This window comes from Zootermopsis nevadensis, unplaced genomic scaffold (assembly GCF_977971745.1).
Source record: "Zootermopsis nevadensis isolate Lab colony 2312 unplaced genomic scaffold, Znev_1.0 Znev_ptg000017l, whole genome shotgun sequence".
NCBI lineage: Eukaryota > Metazoa > Arthropoda > Insecta > Blattodea > Termopsidae > Zootermopsis > Zootermopsis nevadensis.
The window spans coordinates 13,397,394-13,412,598 of record NW_028259149.1 but is presented as its reverse complement, the minus strand read 5'-3'; the positions used below and the strand labels follow the sequence as shown (position 1 = coordinate 13,412,598).

At 38.4% G+C, this 15,205-nt stretch overlaps 1 protein-coding gene and 1 long non-coding RNA gene across 4 annotated transcripts in view; one reads left to right on the top strand and one right to left on the bottom strand.

Moving 5' to 3' along the window:
* Positions 1-15,205, bottom strand: part of Sytbeta (Synaptotagmin beta) — an 80,866-nt gene that overhangs the window by 40,389 nt on the left and 25,272 nt on the right. The window lies entirely within an intron of this gene.
* Positions 10,340-15,048, top strand: LOC110835041 (uncharacterized). 2 transcript variants are annotated; one of them, XR_015535519.1, is made up of 3 exons: positions 10,343-10,607; positions 11,778-11,944; positions 14,720-15,048. It is a non-coding gene; the product is annotated as an uncharacterized LOC110835041 (long non-coding RNA). The 2 variants fall into 2 exon arrangements; XR_002544772.2 differs by having other exon boundaries at positions 10,340-11,944.

Below are 15,205 nucleotides of genomic sequence, written 5' to 3'. Positions count from 1 at the left end.
TTGAAATTTAATGTAATTGGACTGTATTAATAAACACATAGTATCGTTGCGAGTTTACAAGAGTCCACGCAGGGCACATCATGTCGTAACCTGCTCGCGCCAGTTTGTCTACAAACAACCGAGGTGTAAGATCTTTTTCACAAGCGCATCGAGTGTTCACTGTCGAACATTATGTGGCTTCTCGTTCTTATTTAACTTGACAGAATGAGTGTAGGGATACATTTCCTGATTCACCTCTACCCATCAAATCGATATTATCTCATCTGATGTACCGTTTCCGTGTCACAGAAAGCTTGCAAAACAGAAACCGTTACGGTAAACCTTTGATATTAACTGATAATAGTTTGGATGATATCCGTCAGACATTGTTAATGGGCTCCTTAAAAGTCACTGAGAAAAAACTGTCTTGAGAGTGGATTATCCTACAAAAGCGTACTTAAAACTACAAAGATTTTAAAACTCATCCATAAACTCAAGGAACCTGATAAGGAAAAAATGACATCAGCAATGCACACGGTTTATACACTTCATTCGAAAATGTACAGACATTTTTGATAAAGTTTGCTACGCTGATGACGCATGGTTCCACGTAAGTGGATAAGGTGATAATAAAATAGCCGAATATGGGGTGCTAAAAATCCGCGTACCTTCCAAGAAAATTCAAAGTGCTGTGTGCAATCTTTCGACGGAGGAAAATTGGACCCATTTTCTTCGTGAAAGGAAAATAGCTAAACGTTACCAAGAATTTATTATGAATTCCATGCCCCTTTTGGAAGTCGATTAAGAAGACTGCTGATTTTAGCAAGATGGAGCTGAAGTCGTATTATTTTTCGAAATTTGTGTCCCCCTCAGTCCCCTGATCCATCGCCAGTGGCTTTCTGAAGCAAAACGTGTAAAAAATAACCCGTTAACTTAAGAATTTAAACAAAATACTGAGCTGTACGTTTAAAATGTTAATGTAGAGACGCTTCACTGTATAAAATATGAGGAAAATGGTGAATGCATGTATCGCTCAACGCGATAAAATTACGTTTTGTGATTTAACTATAATTCATTTTTTTTACAAACAGAATAAGTGTCACGAATGTGTTACGTGGTTTTACGATCACTCTGTATTAATTGTTAAGATTTAAATTAAAATTTAAGCCCACTAAACCAACGTATAAACTCAGGAATCGAGCCTGCTTGTTAAATAAAAAACCATCACTTGTAAATTGTACAATAATTAATATTAAAGTAGACTTTAGTCGACAAAAAGCAACATTTTATACGAGAAATGTTCCGAAGAGTGGGCCTACAATTTCACAAAACTTGGGTCTGATGTAAGATGTGCGTATCTGAAGACTTGTCAAGGCATTCAGACATTATTACAACGTCCTTTATTTCATTAAGCAACATGGTAGACGCTTCATCGTCATTGAGCCTTTGATACATGTGTTACGGTGATAGTCATTAACTGGTAATTATGAATGATAACCGGCGATTATGTGTAATTCCGGGCTGGTGATTTTGTACCAGTACATGGCATCTGCGCTTGTCCGGACGCTCTGTCATACCACACAGCAGCAACGACTGTATTCGCCCCACACTTGTCCTAGCAGATCTTGTTGGTTCGATTATGTTAAAGGCATTACCACAACTGATTTTTATGTTTCGCTAAGTTGATTTACATTTTGTTACTTTACGTTACCTTGTATCATGCACTATGAGTTTATTTTAATTTTCATAAGATAGTGTAGTTGCGTCATATTGTGATTTATTAAATTAAAATTAATTATTTGGTTATTCCGTCAAATCACAATGTATTTAAAATAAGATAATTAAAATAATTAAAATATCATTCTGTTTTAAATTTAATATAATTTTATACCTGATGATGGTTTAATAAAACCGAAACATGTTGTAACTGTTCCAATTGTAAATCGATTATTCGATATGGAACACAGAATGATATTTTAATTATTTTAATTATCTTATTTTAAATACATTGTGATTTGACGGAATAACCAAATAATTAATTTTAATTTAATTTTCATGACAATAGGTGTTTGCGAACATAAAAGTACAAAATTATGCGACAGACGTGTCAATAAATTTCATTATTTAAATTAGCGCCAAACACACTGAAATATATTATCACCAAATCTTTAAGATTTTCCGACATGGAAGTCAAATCCTTGAGACTTAAAACTGCCTCACATTACTGAATTCTGGAAAAACTGAAAATATGATTTTATAACTTGAATTTGTAACTTGTGTTGGGCAAGGCCGTGGTCTAGGCAACACGGAGTTTTCCTCCGGGGGCTTCCCCGGTTTCTCCGTGACATCCCAACAATGACTCCATTCACACACAGAAGAAGGCAATGGCAAACCACTTCTGGATCATCTGCCAAGAACGTATATGAACAGGTCCCAGTCCGAGAAAAGGATGGAAGGATCCTGTTCATATGGACCTGTCGTCAGACAGAACACTAAATAATAATAATAATAAATGAGAAGCATAAATATTCCATCCGCGGCCAAATTTTAAATATTATTACCTGCTTCGAAACTTCTCCCGGTTTATCAGGGAATGTGATGCGTATGATAAACTTAGCATCAAATAATTCTGGCGCTAGTTTGTCAAAATTATGAATGTTATACGTTTTCCGTTTTACGGATCGTCGTTCTATACGGTGATTCGTAGGAACTCAACCCCCCGAGTATAACAAGTGTCACCTGCCCTTAGATAATTAGCATTATTTAATGAAGGCGGGAAAAGTTCACTCACTGCACAGCGTATGTCGTCGTCCCTTCAACAAAAGAACGCATGACATCCGCAGAACAATAGATACATTAATATTAAGGCATTAGAACACACACACCGCATTAGAGACCGCATTACCTGCCGTATAATAGAACGGATATGTCGATATTTGCTGCACAATTGTAAGCTGACCCCATTTAATAATTCACATGGTGTCAAGACGAACAGAGCACAGTGAATCATCTAAAGCAGCCATTTGCAATCTTCCATCGAGACACACACGTAAACTGCACGTAACTTATGATTTAATATTATTTGACTGTAATGTTCCAAATAATAATTCTGAAAGGTTTATATTTTTAACCTTTCAGGATTACAATACGTACGTAGTGGTACTATCTTCTCGTCTTACAAGAGTTGTTATCGCACATTTAAATAACGCAACAACCTAGAGGACAGCCATCTTCGTAGATCTTTTCCAAAGTGTTTCACAGAAAAGAAAATTTACACGGGACATAAAATGTGGGGTTTATTAAGAACTGTGCTGTAATTTATAATATCTTCCGTCTACAAAATACTTAATAAAAACTAAAAATAATTATACCTCTGCAAAGCGGTATCGGCAGTGCTATTAGTGTTATAATAGTACATCTATCTACAACAAATAAACATCAGGACCAATCAGGAATGCAAAATCTCAAGATCGCATTTGGAAACTCCCTGTACTCCACCTTTCCATACTTGTTTGGTGACTGAAGGAATGACACTGAAGTGTAAGGACCTTACTTGGTTCCTTGTTATGCATTAAGTAGCCTTATCATCGTATCTAGAGAGCGGTACTTGTTCAAAAGTGCAGGGCTGGCTATCCATAAAGAGCGCTCGGCCACGAATATCACGCATACAAATACGGTTCTGCGAACCTCATTACGCAAACTTTTATGCGACGTCTGACCTGAAGATGAGGTTTGCTTCTATACTGAGGCTCCACGATGTCTGGGTTGAGTAGAAAGTTCCTCCCTCGTTTGATTCTAGGAGATTTTATAGGGTCCTTGAACAATACGTGAGCAGAGACGGAGTTGTCTGTAAGTGTTAACTCAGGAACTGCTCAATGTATTTCAATTTAATTTGGCTCCGGAAAGTTTCAACACCAAACATTTCTTGGCAAATTTAATTTTAGTGTCTACCGGTAGATTATAACCCCTACATTATATGGAATCCAACTTTAAATCTATAAAAGACGTTCATCGTACAAGAAAACAAGCAAATGACGTAACATATACACGTAGTTTAGATCTACAGCTTTTATTTAACAAAATTAACAAATCAATTAACAAAATAAGGTAAAAAAAATAATTTCGGATGTTGTGCAGTGTGATATGCTTTGAAACAATATATATATATATATATATATATATATATATATATATATATATGTATGTATGTATGTGTGTGTGTGTATTAGATTATTACCAGAACCTAAATTCTGCATAGATTTCTTCAAGCTCTCATACTTTTTCCACTGCAGACTGCTAGATTTATTTAACCTGTAAATAAAAGTCATATGACCTACGAAATTTGATGTTTCATATGATGATGATGGTTGTGGTGGTAGTGGCGATGTTCTTCTGGGTTTTGGTGCCACGTGGACTCGTATGTGGATGTTAAAGTTTCGAATAAACATACCTACAAATCTACATGACGCCAAACCTCAGAACATCATCATCATCATCATCATCATATGACCTGTGAAAATCACAAAGTTTCTTCTTTTTTTTATAGGTAATGCTCTTGATGTTCGATTAGGTCGCTGTAGATATAAATCGATTGTTTCAAAGCATAACTCACTACAGATATCGTATTTCGTAGTAATGAATTAGTTTTTCTTGTATTGCAAATAAAGTCGCGGAAAATCATGAGATACATATTTGGTATTTTGTAGTAACATGGCCATTTGTGAGAAAGTTGATAATGCTCTATTTGGGCTTCACGCAGGGAATAATAAGCCCAATAGTCCAGTATGCATGAATTAGTGTAGAGTATTTTCAAAATTTACTCGAAATAAAAAAAAGAACTTTGGAGACCAAACACACAGATTGATGGGAGGAACGTGAAAGATTCCTACAAGAAGCAAACACCAAACGGATCACAAATTACATTACTGCCATCAGATTCATTTTTATGTGAAATATCTCATATCACGACAAGTATAAATCGCCGTAATAAATTCGCCTGATCGGTTATGTAGCCGTAACATATCCAGATGACAAAGCAATCATAAAAACGACGTTAACATTCGATAAAAGCCATAAGTTTCGATTTATGAGTAAATATCTCATTCCGACGTGAAATATCAGTTGATGTGCAAGCACAAGATAAACGCATACAGAGAAATTGCAATATGACATAAAATTAGACTTTGCGCTACGCGTGAAATAGATCTAGGGTTTGGGACTACACCGAATTCACGGTCAAGTTACCCTACGCCAAAATCACCAGCCTTTTGAAGTGTTTGAGGTGGGTGGAGGTAATTATCCACTCATCTTCAACTTCGAACTGCATATATGGATTAGCGTCGTTCAAGCTTTCGTTGATTTGTCCTTGATTACCACTGGATACAAGGCCGCGGGGGAGGGGGGATCCTTAGTCGGTCTAGACGTGCCTTTACCAGGGATACAAACCAGGTTTTCCAGTCTGTAACCAGTGACTTTACTGAGGTATCATCGACTTGATAATGTCATTACATTGAAATAGGTCACGACCCTAATTTTCTTTATTTTATGATCTAAATAATAAAAATAATAATAATAAATGAAGATTTCTGTCTTCTGGGTTGTTGCGCTGTGTAGTCTGGTCGATGATAACCAACGTTTCAGAGGTCATACTGCCTTCGTCATCAGGGCAGTATGACCTATGAAACGTTGGTTAACCCAGAAGACAGAAATCTTCATACTCATCGCCCTAATGATGGAGGCAGTATGACCTCTGAAACGTTGGTTAACATCGACCAGACTACACAGCGCAACAACCCAGAAGACAGAAATCTTCATACTCATCGTCCTGATGATGGAGGCAGTATGACCTCTGAAACGTTGGTTAACATCGACCAGACTACACAGCGCAACAACCCAGAAGACAGAAATCTTCATACTCATCGCCCTGATGATGGAGGCAGTATGACCTCTGAAACGTTGGTTAACATCGACCAGACTACACAGCGCAACAACCCAGAAGACAGAAATCTTCATACTCATCGTCCTGATGATGGAGGCAGTATGACCTCTGAAACGTTGGTTAACATCGACCAGACTACACAGCGCAACAACCCAGAAGACAGAAATCTTCATACTCATCGCCCTGATGATGGAGGCAGTATGGCCTCTGAAACGTTGGTTAACATCGACCAGACTACACGGCGCAACAACCCAGAAGACAGAAATCTTCATACTCACCGCTGTGAAAACCTCAAATCATACATAAAAATAAATGTTATAATAAATCGACATTAGGTGGCCTCTAGTTGATATTCATATAGCATAAACCACAACACACTTCGTCTTGTAACTTTACCAATAGGAACAGTCACCTACAAAGAGACGTTAAACAACCGGAAGCTGTAGTCGACGGTGGATTGATCTTGCTACTTTGGATCTATTTACCTGATTTAACATCAATACAGTAGCAAAATTGTTGTTATTTAAACAGGCAGTGCTTCGAAATAATGATTGCGAATTTCGATGAAACTGTCTCAGTTGTGTTCACTTTAAAATTTCTCTAATGGCTGTTTGAATTAAGAATTTCAGCCTCGATGTGGCTGCTCCTTCCGGGCCCCATACACGAACAGTTAAAATACGCAAATTAACTGAGACGTCACAAACGGAAGAGGTAATACAAATAAGAGAGAAGCTTTGAAGAAGTTCCCTCAATGTTATCAAAGCTTGCCTATATAATGGAATACCAACCGAGTGGCAAAGGAAGAAGGATGAACGTAGTGAGCTGCTCAGGAAGTTTAATCAAATGGAACCAAATGCTACGAGGGACTCCGCGATTAGAAAATTCAACTTTTTGCTCACAGCATTTCGCAAAGGGTTGAAAAAAGAAATAAAAAATGATTTTGAGGCCCCGCCCCCGCATATGATGTTTACAAACCATCGTGGTATTTCAACGAGCGTTTCATCTTTCACTTTCTTCTTTCAAGCAGAGTCAAGCCAAAGGTTAATTAAATAAGGTCCTTTGCTTTTCCCATTTTCAATTACCAGCTACCTTCAGCACATTACTCAGGTCACTCAGAGGCTGTGACTGAAGAATGCCCAGTTTATTTATTATGTGTGAGCAACACAGATTCATTTTCCAGTTCAGGAATTATTTTGTACTTCTCTTTAGAACGGTCTAACAGCGTATTTTAACTGATATTCTATGCGGCACTTTATAAGCCAATCCACCCTTTCTGTTCTATCAGAAAACGTTCTGTTATCCTGACAATACAGAGCGAAATCAATGTCGAATTACCTTGAATAAAAAGAATTCGTTTGACGCGGAAATGGGAAAAAAATAATTTAATAGGAAATTGTCTGCTTGAATTGTTGCCAAAGCTTTCGCTCTGTGCTCGTGAGATTTTGTTAGGAACCGTTTCCCAAGCTTGGCGAAACGGAAATATGTCCTGGTCCCTTGACACTCCGAAACATGCAAGCACTGCCGTGTGTGTGTCTTGGCATTCATTTCCTCTACGTCATAATGCCGACTCATCCACTTCGCCCACTCACAGGTCGATATGAACGCCCACTCGCGCCCCGGGAGAGAGCGTCACTTTCAACTCGCAATTTCAAGCCCATCCTTGTCTCGAGGGACACTCGCAATTTGTTTGTTCAAATAAACTACCAAACATGAACAAGGCAAGGATCAAGTATCGAAACACCTTGAAAGGCATGAAGGCGCAGTAGTACAGCGAAGGACCAGACTGCGAGCTGACTATCGACATCGCGTCCAGACCATATCTGAGGTACGCCCAGCCTCTTATACATGTAAAGGGACCTTTCGTCCTGGAGACGAACTGAACGGTGCATGAAGTTCAATTAACTCCATCTAATGCCGAGATTTAGACTGTGTACAGACAAACCATCACTCCACTTCACGTCTTCAAGACGTTCTGCTAAAACGACGCAAAATATCCAAGGGTCTAAGCTACGTCACAGTAAGGGAAGCTGGTAAAGGCACCTGTGAGAGGGGAGGGGGCCCTATCGCTTTCCTTCCTTCACCGTACCACGGCTGGCTGGACGACAACGCATTTGTTTCGGTCAACGAAGGTGGGACATTCTTGCGACAAGTATAACGAAGTTATTAGGCTGAAGGCATGTAAGCATGATGTATAAATGCCACAGTAAAACCGCGTTAGTTTTCATGACATGTTAACCAGTAGATTCACTGCCTGCCGTTCACTTATTTACTGGCAGCAACGACCTTTCAGTTTAGTTCATTTGAAACGCAGACACGAATTCGACAAAACTCGATAAATGCTGCATTTACATTTTATGAGAACCGTCACGTGTTAGTAGCATTCACTTTAATTCAAGTCTCACAATAACTAGAAGCCTAAATACATTCTGAGCACATTTGGCTGAGCATTCAACTCTGACGTGGTAACTAATATCACTGAATAACATTCGGTGTGAACGATTGAAATCGTGGTCAAAGCTTATCCGATCGACGTGTCATCTATGAACGTCTGTTTAATTTAAAACGAATTTCATGGGCGTCAAACTTGGTCTCTCACAATGAAGCTGTTCATACACAGAGTAAACTACTAGTTACATCAAATCGGTTTCATAAAACTGCAAACTATAGTTTAATTGAAATGTCATAACTTACAATGGAAGTCACACGCAGTCACATGAGGCGATTGCTACGCCACTGTCGTAACACGAAACTGAGCCGAATGGCTTCCTGTAACTTCGGTTTCGTTAGAGACGCTGCCATCTTTGGCCCTGAAGATGGAGACAGTACGTTTCCCCGAAACGTTCGTCACTACCTACACGGCTTCAAAGCCAGAAGAACAAACATAATCTTCTCCACCATGAGAACCTGGCACTAATTACATAAAACCTGTTTCTTACAATTGGTTTCCTCAGTGACCAGCCTAAAGGAACTCATAGAAGGCAAGAGATTTCTTCACCAACTAAGCGACAATTTACTAGCTTCTTAAGAACTGGGCTTCTCCATGGAGTTATTCAGCTACGGTCCTTGTAGGACCTCATCTGCCTTATATACGGAAGGTTTCAAACCTATTTAGACATTTGACAGGACTCCTTAAACGACTAATCAGACCGTCGCAGGACCTCTGACTGCAGAACACAAAATGGCGAGGACGAATACCGGTGCCTTGAGCGGGATTCGAGCCCGCAGTGACCGAGCGATGCAAAATGAAACGCGCCTTTTTCTATCGACCTCTATGGGTGCATTTGCCCTTTCTCGTTTGTCTGTGTTCTGTTGTCCAGTGTAGACATTTAAAGTAGAGTCTCCGGGCTGATTACGATTCACGATAATCTGCGGTGTAAACATGTTAGACGGAGACACACAGTCCCCTAACTCTCATTAAACGCCACGATCGATGGACCAAGGACTGTTTGTTTTGAACTCGAATTAGTCCGCAGTCGTGTTTATCGACCGATATCTGCAGAGCAGACCCTTGTATCGCCTCTTCTGTGTTACACACTTTGATGTCAACTAATCCCGATCTGATCTAAAGACGGCAAAAAGCAAATTACCTGTTTATATGGTACAAAAGAGATTTCTCTGTCAGAAATAGAGCCACCTCAATTTTCAAGATTTTGGTGTTCAACGCTGTTAATAAACCAAGTCTCACTGTAAATCTCAGTGCTTCAGCACTGAAATAAGGAACTGAATTAACTCAGCATGGAAAGGAATAAATACGTTAACAATTCTGACTGGCTGCATACTAACTTATTAACCTACAGACTTACTAATCAACCGAGTAAACTGTTGACTAACCAACTAACAAGCATTTACCTAATTAAGTATTGCAACTGATTAAGGGTTATTCAGGGTTTACCTTGAGGCAGCTCGCCGAAAAGACTCCTTTCTGTTAAGACACAAGTTTCAGCACCGTGCTCATAAAATCCCGCCATTGGACGCTACTCTGAACCAGTTCTACTTGCTTAAGATCTTCACAAACAGTTCCTATTCATTTTAAGACACCATCTTTTCTACGAACTGGCATCCGAAGCGATGTTTTTCTCCGAGTTTCCCGCCCAAAACGTTATACATCCCTTTCTTCCTCACGTCCTTTCTACATGTCCAACTTATCCGGATTCTTTTAGTTAACAACCTTAAAAATATTAGATTATCAGTAGTGTACTGAGGCCTCTCATTATGTACGGCTACTGTACTCTGTTCGTCCGTTACTTCATGTCCCTTTTTTCAGTACCTCATTTGAAAGAGGTCTACGTGTTTAACGTGAGGTAAAGCTCAAGATAAGGCAGCCCCTGCGCATAGGCATCAAGCCATGGAGGCGTGGAAGTCATTCACCAAGTATCATGACCTCGCCATTTGCTTCCATTACCCCGTCGGTGAGAGGCATTATGTGGCGTAGAGAGGAAAATCCTGCCCCTGCCAGAAGCCAAACTCCATCACAAGTCCGTATTAAACCACTTCCGTGGCTCACGTTTAAGGAAAACCAAGGGCAATAAATGTCGTGTTTGTACCGCCCATATGTAACTGTCAGCACAACGATATATAAAGTACGCAAAGCCGCAGTTTCGAAGCTGTTTGTTCTGAACTAAACACTGGTTGTTTGAATGGCTTCCTCTACAGTGGAACAGTCTCTGAAACCTACAGTGGCAAATTTCTGGTAAGGTCTTTTTTCCATTTTTCTCTGAATAGGAGTTGAATAACGTTGAAAGGAGAATCACCGTCATCCGTGTTTCCTTAAGGCGGTGGTAAGCAGCTTGGGATACACAGAATTCTGGCAGGTAACAATGCACAAGGCCGGTCTGTTAGAGACAAATTCAAATTAAATATGTATGATTTGAAATTTTTACAGCGGTGAGTATGAAGATTTATGTCTTCTGAGTTGTTGCGCTGTGTAGTCTGGTCGATGTTTACCAACGTTTCAGAGGTCATACTGCCTCCATCATCAGGGCGGTGAGTATGAAGATTTCTGTCTTCTGGGTTGTTGCGCTGTGTAGTCTGGTCGATGTTTACCAACGTTTCAGAGGTCCTTGCTGCCTCCATCATCAGGGCGATGATCGCCAACAACCCAGAAGACAGAAATCTTCAGACTCACCGCCGTAAAAACCTCAAATCCTACAAGAACAGTATTGTTCCAATCGGATTGATTTGTACAAATTAGGCACTGTAGTCACTCAGTTAAACCGTCTTCACGAAAATTCCAGAACAACAAAGTTTCTGGAAATATAACGCCTACTTACCTCAAATCAACTTTGCCAATAATCTGGCTTTACCTTTGTAACGGTGGACTCTTATTATGGGTTTTACGAATTAGGCCTTGTGGCCTCTTAAAATTCAGAAATACTTCTGAAATTATTAATTCCTTTGGATATTTAGTACGACTCCTTCGATGGATGATCAGCCCGTCGTCAGGCCTCTATTTATACAGGACATAACAACGAAGAATAACGAGAATACACACTAATGCCTCCAGTAGGATCCGAACCAAAGATCCTAGTGTTAGTGCGGTCACAACAACAGCCTTAAGATAGCGCGACAAGACAGTAGATTGCTATCTAAAATTAGCAACAATGTCAACAGAGTAATGATAACGCATTTGAAATATTCGTACACATGAGCTTATTCTAAAATGACGCATCCTCCACGTGCCTCAGTGGGATCGTGACCCATCGGTTGAGAAGCTGGCTGCATAACCTTCTCATGTTTTCTTTACGGTTCTGTCAGTCACTGGAATTCCTTCAGCGTCTCTTCTGACCCCATTCGTCTTATTTCTCCTGCCAGAGGTTTATATTTCTAAACTTTTAATCGAACTTGTGCTCTCTGTCTTCAGACATTGAAACAGAGACGTCAGCCAGCGAAGTTCTTCGTGCTGTATTCTCTTCAGGAATGATGGCGATGCATTTCTGCGTTCCTCTTTAACTCTCTGGTACGGAACTACACCGGCCCTTTAAGAAGCCAGGGTAGACTACTGCCTCGACGGCCGAGGTTCGTTTGCCAGTAAGTATTTCTTATCAGCAGTTCAAGTCGTGAATCACAGTCAAATGCGTTTTCAGTTACTAGTAGAATCGCTACAAATTTATAATTGTGCCGTCATCCACACGCCAAGTTCTTTGCCAATACCTATCATCCTTTTTCAGTTAACGTACTTCAAACCAAACAAAAACTCCTTTTTAATTATGAAATCACAGTGGTTCAGTGTATTATCAACATCACGAAATTTAAATCTATACTGAGTCAGTCTAGTCCACTTTACATTTTCAATTTACCTAGCTTAGACATGATTTAACATTTTACACTTAATATGTGCAGAGTGCCTCCAAAAACGGTAGAGAATTATAGATACAAAAATGAGATGATAAAGTTGCGTCATATTGTGATAAATATATATTTGTTTAAATCTTGTCAGTCTAATCACAATAATTCCTATTAAAAATATTAAAATATTACCATAATTAACATTTAAATATATAAAACATCATATGGAATCTGATAAACATCTGACTAAAAAAAGTTGCATTTAAGAAAATATATTTAAGTTTATATAATTTTATACACCTGAAGATGGTTCTTATAGAACTGAAACATGTCATGTAAAAAGTGATGTTCTAATGTAAATCGAACATTTCGATAGAGAATATCATTTAATATATTTTAAATATTTAAATGTTAATTATGGTAATATTTTAATATTTTTAATAGGAATTATTGTGATTAGACTTACAAGATTTAAACAAATAGATACAAAAATATTAACGAAGGTGTCTCGAGAAATATACAGGATACACAATTCCTACTAAGAGTCTAAGGAAAAGTACATAAAATACACGTATAAATTTCTACTTAGATTGTCTCATGCGCAAACACCGTGTTCTAAGCAAGAAGCTTAATTAGCACACACCATCTCATTCCTAATAAGAGTGTCTCGCTCATTACACGTATTTCATAATATTCTTTGTTTGAATACCATGAGAAATACATAGACGAAATATGCTACTTGTGACATGGGGTCAGTTTTATATGCTCTGAGACGGTTTATTCACTAACTAAATTCATTTTAACACTCTTAGTGGCAGTTTGGTGCGGAATCTGATCACACTTAATAATAATAAATGTATATTATTATGGGCAGTTTGGCATAAAATATGATTGAACCATTGATGGTTAGGTACTCATACTGGGGGACTACAACTACAAAAATGGTTGAGGGTGATGAGTAAGCCGCGAGACTGTCAGCCTCCTATAACTCAAACCACTTCGACTCGCGGAGCTTACACATCGCCCTGATGATGGAGGCGGAAAAGGCCTCTGAAAAGTTTGTAAACTTCTACCACACTACACGGCACTACAACCCAGAAGACGGCTATATTATTCTCGCAACTTCATTCCCTTTACGTCAGAATATTCTCCTATGCACAGTTTTCAAATAACCCATTTTGTGTTACTCCCTTAAAATAAACAAAATTAAAGTCTCGTATATTTTAATATTTATGTTTTAGATAGCTGACTCGGATACAAAAGGATTCCGAACAGCATGACAGAAAGCAGGTCTTTCAAGCTCTGTTACTTTCTAAGCCGTCACCCGTACCAAGTCATTTCCCCTGTCTCTTTTTATCACAGTGGGGTGGAATGTATTTACGTTCGTTGTGCAAGATGTTGGTGGAGTCAGTTCACAGTGTACTGGTTTATATAAAAGTATTAAATTTTGCTTCAACAACAATTTTTTTGACTTGTAAAAAATTCTTTCTACTAAAACAAATTGAGTAGGATATGAGGTTCTCCTGGCGATGAGTACGAAGATGGCTGTCTTCTGGGTTGTAGCGCCGTACAGACTGGTAAATTTGCAAATAAGAAAAATCACAATGAACGACAAAAATGTGTTACTTATTTTGTGTTTACATCTACTAGAAAAAAGAAACATAATGTGCGTGGCGTTTACGACGCATTTGATATCCAGGGTTTGTTTTGTTCAACGACTTATTAGCAAAACATATATGCACATAGATATGTATGTATCCGAGCACGGAACATTTATTAATTCGAGACAATTTTTAGAACACTAAGGAAATTCTTAAAAACAAAATCAAATTTCTATTAAACGAAAAATGTTCAAATACAATTTTGTGTGTCCCACGACAAAACTCGGTCCAAATAAGTGAGATATTGACTTCATAAAATCCTCTCGGGCTATCAGCCGTGTAAAATGGTTAAAACTCGCGAGTTTAACAATTTGACACGGCTGGTAGCCCGAGAGGATTTTATTAATTCAGTTCAAAGTTTTAGATCCTTCACAAGATATAGACTTCTTTACGTTACATTAAGCAAATGTTTTATTCATTCCACATTCAGCCTTCAGGAGGGTATATAACGAAAAACAGTTAACTTAATGTCACCTCTCAGTCAAAGTAAAATATGATCATCTAACAAACTTTCATGATCAAATTCTAAGATGAGACTTCTTCCTTCTAAACTTTTCAACTTATTGTACAATATTCACAATACATTACCGACAGAGCACAGTAATCACAGTAACTAGTCTCATCTTTCTTCCTTCTCTATATATTAGAAAAATCATCCATTTTTATTTCGTTATCAATATAAAATTATGTCTCAATAATATTTTACACGGACAGAATCAGACAAAGACGCTATTTGTTTCTTATATGATTTTACAATCAAAATTCTGTTTAAGTTTCATACTGCCGACGTATGTCTTACATGTCCTAACCATTTCATTCTTGATTTAATTAGCTTGATATCTTGTTTCTGCTTCAGATTCCGAACAAACAGATGAAACACGTCTATCTGCAGACCCAATTACAGCTGCGTTCAAGGAAAAGCGGAAATGTTTTGCTTACATCGTTGGCAATTTTTAAATTAGTGATGCAAAGACGAATCGGGTGAAAAGAAAACAAACGACACGACAAAGGAAGAGAGTAAAACAACTTTAATTTCCGTTCTGGTTTATTTAAACACGTCAGAACAGGGTTCGACATTTTTTAGTTGCACAGGCCACATTCAACAACGGATTTTGCACAGAATTTGAAGGATTAAAATTTTATTTATGTTTTTGTAAGTTTTGTAGTAATATAAAAGAAAACTGACATATTTAAATTACGAGGCGCGTCCCAAAAGTAAGTTTCCCACTCGTCCCACAGCTAGAAAACCTTATATTGCGCGAAGCGACTGTGCGTACGTGATAGAGCAATGACGTAGCATGGCGCATGCACTAACGGCACTACCCGCGTTATCACAGTAGCA